Source organism: Pseudophryne corroboree, chromosome 8 (genome assembly GCF_028390025.1).
Source record: "Pseudophryne corroboree isolate aPseCor3 chromosome 8, aPseCor3.hap2, whole genome shotgun sequence".
Classification (NCBI taxonomy): Eukaryota; Metazoa; Chordata; class Amphibia; order Anura; family Myobatrachidae; genus Pseudophryne; species Pseudophryne corroboree.
In genome coordinates, this window is record NC_086451.1 from 217,260,157 (window position 1) to 217,267,250 (window position 7,094).

The 7,094-nt window shown below is 41.2% G+C and overlaps 1 pseudogene; it reads left to right on the forward strand.

Annotated features, from left to right (window-relative positions):
• Window positions 1-319: 319 nt before the first annotated feature.
• LOC134953132 (5S ribosomal RNA) lies at window positions 320-439 on the forward strand (annotated as a pseudogene).
• Window positions 440-7,094: the final 6,655 nt, after the last annotated feature.

Here is a 7,094-nt window from a genome sequence, read left to right on the forward strand (position 1 = left end):
GCAGAGAAATGTACTGGATCTTTCAATTACAAACACTCCAGCCGAAGGGATTTAACGATTATTACGAAATCGCTCTGTTCCTGTGAAACTATATGGCCATTGGATTATCACGGTTGTATCCTGTTACACCCCCGCCTCATATCATCTCTTTCCCCCCCCCCTCCCCCCCCCCACCCACCTCCTATACCTTTATTATAAATCCACACACCCCTCCCGATACCCACCCCTACCCACCGACAGCACCCTATTCCCATCCACACCACTTCCGCACCAATTATGTGATGAGATATTAAATCTGACAAATGTATGGTAAAAAGTTTATTACAGTCATACCTCACTGGAAAGGCCCAATCTCGCCCGATCTTGGAAGCGAAGCAGTGTCGGGCCTGATCAGTACCAGACTAGGGAGACTATCTGGGAAGATCAGGTACTGTAAACAAACTATTGTTAAATAGCCTACATGAGCATGTCAATTTAGTATTAAGCCTCACACTTTCTATTAAATATTAATTTTTTATTCTGCACCCTGCACTTTATATTTATATAATTATATACTTATTTTACATATATATCCATATATTTTATATATTATTAAATTCACTACTGGATATACCTTTAACAATATATATTAATGTATACTAATAAACAAATGTTAGTGATTTAGCTATTAACAGCTGTGCCATAACTGATCAAATCCCATTTTCTATTTATTTGTATGTCTACAATACCGGAGAATTGAGATAAATGTCCCCGATTATGGACTCCCTAAATATGGCCGCCGTATGAAGTTACATATGAGCAAACCCCTACAAAGATGGCCGCCGCAAGGAAACTCACTGAGAAAAAACATCCTAGGACTGTTGAACTCCAAACGAATCCTGCAGCCGCGGGCGCATGCGCAATCGCGCACCGGAAGTGGGGCGGAAATGACGCGACGGCCCGAAACCGGAAGTGGGGCAGAAAAGGTCCGCCGGCGCATTTACATGACAGTTTTTAAAGCTCTCCACCACCAAACCTGCCTTTTAAATCCACATCTAATATTATGTTTACATACACTATCAAATTGTGTTATTGTATAAGTTTAAATAGAAGTTTCTTATGCTCTGTTCAAACATATGCCTGAGTAACAGGAAGTGATGTCATAATTAATATGAGACTATCACTGGTATAAATAGAAGTCTGGTCCCACTTTACATTTACCCCTTGATGAAGTCTGACTGACGAAACGCGTTGGGCTACCTGGCAGTGACCTCATACCAAGTTAAGTTAAAATTGTTTTACATATTTTAACATATTTTTAACTGGTATTACTATGCATTGTGTCTGTTGCTTTTATCCCATCTTTTAAGAAATCTTTTGCTGCTCAAATTTTAGCTTAATTAATAATTGTCTGTTTTAATGTATCAATTAAATTTTTTTAGATTAATTTTTTATTTGGTTATTACTTATTAGATTTATTATATCTGTGTAGATCCACTTTTATTTCGAAATATTCTAAGACACCATTGGTCGCTTTATCCCCCACCCCTCGTGAGATATATATATATATATATATATATATATATAACAATGGAAATGTTGACGGCACTCACAGACTTTTGTCAAAGTCGAAAAATATTGTAATGCATACATCATGTACTAACCACACACTCATGCCCGCTGCGCGTGCACTTGTTCCGCCATGCGTGCACATATCTGCAATTTGCGTATGATCGCTCCCGCATTCCTGCGCGTGGTATGGGTATTTACGGCGGAGTTTGTGAGCACATAGAGGGTTATCAGAACATTACATATTTAACCCAAATAGTGCACATTGTACACATAGCCCCCCTGCACCACATCAGCAAGTATCAACAGTTTAAATGATTCCAGGACTCGGGAATTCGCCTTTACATGATAGGAAGGGACAGACTAAGGTTACAAGGTGATGTCTAGTATCCAGCTGTAGGGTATTTTAAGGGTAACATTCCGATGTTGGTTAGAGAAAGATCGCATGTTCCTGCGTATAGTTATGTGCAGAAGTAGAATATAGATATAAACTGTATTTACTGTATATTATGTATGTGGCGGGAATTCAGAGGAGACCACCCACAAGAGCAGTTGGGAAAGACATCGCCCACCTTTTCAAATCAACCTATGACCTCTCCTGTAATGCGGAGATGCATCTCTGTGTCCAATGGACAATGAGATTGCAGTAACCATTGTATTGTTTATGGAAGTAGTGTATAAAAAGCCTGTTGCTGCCTGGCCGGTCAGAAGACTCTGAACGCTGATGAGCGGAGGACTGGTCCAGGTTGCGCAAGCGAATATTCTCACTTATTTACATTGACTGTAGCCATTATTCTGTTGTAGACTATCTTGTTAGCCTTGTAGTGTATAATTTGTATTGTTATCCCCTTTCAAATAATCCACTGTGGTGTTAGAACCCAGCGGTTAACTACAAATCGGTGTTGTGTCCTCATTTCCCTGCTAAGGTTTAAAGCATATTACATTACTTAACTGTATAAGGTTTAAAAGTGTATTGATAAGGTGTGTACGCGCTGCGGGTACTTTGTACCGTCAGCGCTGCATAAGGTTTAAGGTGTAACATCATTGCAGTGCTTTGCTGCATAAGGTTTAAAGAGTAATCATATCATTGCATTGTATTACTAATAAGGTTTAAAGTTTATCAATTGAGTGTGCGCACGCTGTGTATACTTTGTACCCCCAGCGCGGCGTTTGTACGCTAAGTCCGTACAATGTATGGGACTCTGTACGCAAATAGCGTACAAAGTGCGTAGCGTGTGTATTAAGTCTAGCGGCCGCAGTGGCTCCATGGTAAAACTGTGTTTAGAGGTATAGCTTTATGGTTTAAGATAATATCGACATTATCACTTTCAACCATAAGAATCATAAGTCGATCCTCTATATTACAATGTTTCGGTTTAGTATAAAGAGCAAATACAAAATTCTTACTTTTTATACATATTATTTCACCACATGCATAGTGCTGTGTGCATACAATTCCCGTAAGTTTGCTGACATCTTCCATTGCAGACCATCTCCGGTGTCAGTGCCCATCACCATGAAACTATGCAATAAACCATATACACATACCAGGACATGAGAAGTTCAATAGATATTCAAATCAACATATTATACCCACGTAGCAGTCAGAAATCATAAGACGCAGCTTAGTGACAATGTTTCATTTAGACCATTCGGGTAAATAGTATTCAACCTATGTATCTATTTCACATCTTTCTGTAAGAGTATTCTGCCCCTATCACCTCCTCTTCTATCCTCTGGTACACAATCTTTAACAAAGATTTTTTTCTGCAGACGCTTGGATGCGCGATGGGTTCATGCTTCGCACCAACGTATTGGCCTCTAGCCATCATCCTGAACCCCTGCAGAGGGGCTTGCCATTTTTCCAATATCTGCAAGTGCATCGGACATGCAGTGATCCAGAATAAGAGATAAAACAGATGGAACTAATGACCATTAAATTCCTTCAAAGGGGATATACAAACAACATCTGACTGCAGGAGGGCATTGCAAATTGTTTCTACCAAGGTAAAGACAAAAAGGTTCCGGGCGCTGAATGGATGTTGCTTTTCTAATGCTGCTGCTAAAAAAATGGGGTAGTCAGACCCAAAAACACAAGCAAATAAACAAATAGAATAGCAGCGCTATATGGATTATATATAAATAAGAATAAGAAGGATTGAGTGAAAAAAATAAATCACAATTTAATTATACATAATTCTAAAAACACATAAAAAACCATGGTATGGCCACTTCTATAATATAACATTAATGACTGCTGCCTTTCTGGTTTAGTCCGTTCCTATTAATGAGTAGACTGGATAAAGACTTTGCAAATGAAACACTGGAAATGGACAAAGGTGTAGTCCCACATAGATTGTTACCACATTAGGCCGCTGGAGGTGTAGTCCCTTGAGATTGTCCTTTTGTTGGACTCAAACCCAAGCAAGGGTTGAGAGGGATCCTCACTGCAATGCGGTTCCTCCTGTTGTACAGAGGATGAGTGGTATTCCAGATGAATTCTTTCTTTATAAGTTGAATGCTCCAGTCCTGGTTCGGACACACCAAGGTAGCTGAAATGGTGAGAAGTAGTGGCCTGGCAAGCCTCCTTACGCGTTTCACTGCAAGGCACTGCAGCTTTATCAAAGTGAAACGCGTAAGAAGGCTTGCCAGGCCACTACTTCTCACCATTTCAGCTACCTTGGTGTGTCCGAACCAGGACTGGAGCATTCAACTTATAAAGAAAGAATTCATCTGGAATACCACTCATCCTCTGTACAACAGGAGGAACCGCATTGCAGTGAGGATCCCTCTCAACCCTTGCTTGGGTTTGAGTCCAACAAAAGGACAATCTCAAGGGACTACACCTCCAGCGGCCTAATGTGGTAACAATCTATGTGGGACTACACCTTTGTCCATTTCCAGTGTTTCATTTGCAAAGTCTTTATCCAGTCCACTCATTAATAGGAACGGACTACACCAGAAAGGCAGCAGTCATTAATGTTATATTATAGAAGTGGCCATACCATGGTTTTTTATGTGTTTTTAGAATTATGTATAATTAAATTGTGATTTATTTTTTTCACTCAATCCTTCTTATTCTTATTTATATATAATCCATATAGCGCTGCTATTCTATTTGTTTATTTGCAGGAGGGCATTGGCTGAGAATAAAATTAAAGAGACAAGCACTGATATAGTAAATATAGCGGAACGTTCTGTTATATGGGTCAATGGCTATACAACAGCTAGCCAAAAATTGACTACTATGGCTAAAAGAATCTGGCCCATAATCCAGGTAGACCCAGATTTGGGGGTGTTATCTGATCAAACAATGCTTCCCTTTTATACGCGTGGGAGAAACATTAGAGACATGGTAGTGCACTCAGATATATCAAACTTTATGAGCAATATGAAGGAACATTTTCTTAGTAAAAAACCTGGCAGTGATAAATGCTTAGGGGCATTACCTGCACTTACAAGTAGAGATGAGCGGGTTTGGTTCCTCGGAATCCGAACCCACCGAACTTCACCCATTTAACACGGTTCCGAGGCGGACTTGAATCTTCCCGCCTTGCTCGGTTAACCCGAGCGCGCCCGAACGTCATCATCCCGCTGTCGGATTCTGGAGAGATTCATATTCTATATAAGGAGCCGCGCGTCACCGCCATTTTCACTCGTGCATTGGAGATGATAGGGAGAGGACGTGTGCAGCGTTCTCTCAGTTGTGTTCAGTGTGCTGCAAATATCTGTGCTCAGTGTGCTGCAAATATCTGTGCTCAGTGTGCTTGCAAATATCTGTGCTCAGTGTGCTGAAAATATCTACGTTCTCTGCATGAAAAACACTCCATATCTGTGCTCAGTGTGCTGCAAATATCTGTGCTCAGTGTGCTAATTGCTTTATTGTGGGGACTGGGGACCTGCAGTATTATATAGTAGGAGGACAGAGCAGAGTTTTGCTGACCAGTGACCACCAGTATTATACGTTCTCTGCCTGAAAAACGCTCCATATCTGTGCTGCATTGTAGTATATAGTAGGAGGACAGTGCAGAATTTTGCTGACCAGTGACCACCAGTATTATATCAGTACAGTACAGTAGTCCACTGCTCTACCTACCTCTGTGTCATCAAGTAAACTATCCATCCATACCTGTGGTGCATTTTAGTTGTTATGCGCAGTAGTAGGAGGGCAGTGCAGAATTTTGCTGACCACCAGTATATAATATATAGCAGTACGGTACAGTAGTCCACTGCTCTACCTACCTCTGTGTCATCAAGTATACTATCCATCCATACCTGTGGTGCATTTAAGTTGTTGTGCGCCGTAGTAGGAGGACAGTGCATAATTTTGCTGACCACCAGTACATAATATATAGCAGTACGGTACAGTAGTCCACTGTTCTACCTACGTCTGTGTCATCAAGCATACTATCCATCCATACCTGTGGTGCATTTAAGTTGTTGTGCGCAGTAGTAGGAGGACAGTGCATAATTTTGCTGACCACCAGTATATAATATATAGCAGTACGGTACAGTAGGCCACTGCTCTAACTACCTCTGTGTCGTCAAGTATACTATCCATCCATACCTATGGTGCATTTTAGTTGTTGTGCGCAGTAGTAGGAGGACAGTGCATAATTTTGCTGACCACCAGTATATAATATATAGCGGTACGGTACAGTAGTCCACTGCTCTACCTACCTCTGTGTCATCAAGTATACTATCCATCCATACCTGTGGTGCATTTTAGTTTTGCGCAGTATATATAGTAGGAGGACAGTGCATAATTTTGCTGACCACCAGTATATAATATATAGCAGTACGGTACAGTAGTCCACTGCTCTACCTCTGTGTCGTCAAGTATACTACAAAAGTTCAGTAAAATGACCCAAAAATCAAAATTAAAAGCATCTGAGGAGAAGCGTTAACTTGCCAATATGCCATTTACGACACGGAGTTGCAAGGAACGGCTGAGGCCCTGGCTTATGTTCATGGCTAGTGGTTCAGATTCACATGAGGATGGAAGCACTCATCCTCTCGCTAGAAAACTGCAGTGCCACTCCTAGATGGGCCAGGTGTTTGTGTAGGCCACATGGGTCGCTTAGCTTAGTCACACAGCTACCTCATTGCACCTCTTTTTTTCTTGCATCATGTGCTGTTTGGGGACTATTTTTTAAATCTGCCATCCTGTCTGACACTGCAGTGCCACTCCTAGATGGGCCAGGTGTTTGTGTCGGCCACTTGGGTCGCTTAGCTTAGTCACACAGCGACCTTGGTGCACCTCTTTTTTTCTTTGCATCATGTGCTGTTTGGGGACTATTTTTTAAATCTGCCATCCTGTCTGACACTGCAGTGCCACTCCTAGATGGGCCAGGTGTTTGTGACGGCCACTTGGGTCGCTTAGCTTAGTCATCCAGCGACATCGGTGCAAATTTTAGGACTAAAAATAATATTGTGAGGTGTGAGGTGTTCAGAATAGACTGGAAATGAGTGGAAATTATGGTTATTGAGGTTAATAATACTATGGGATCAAAATGACCCCCAAATTCTATGATTTAAGCTGTTTT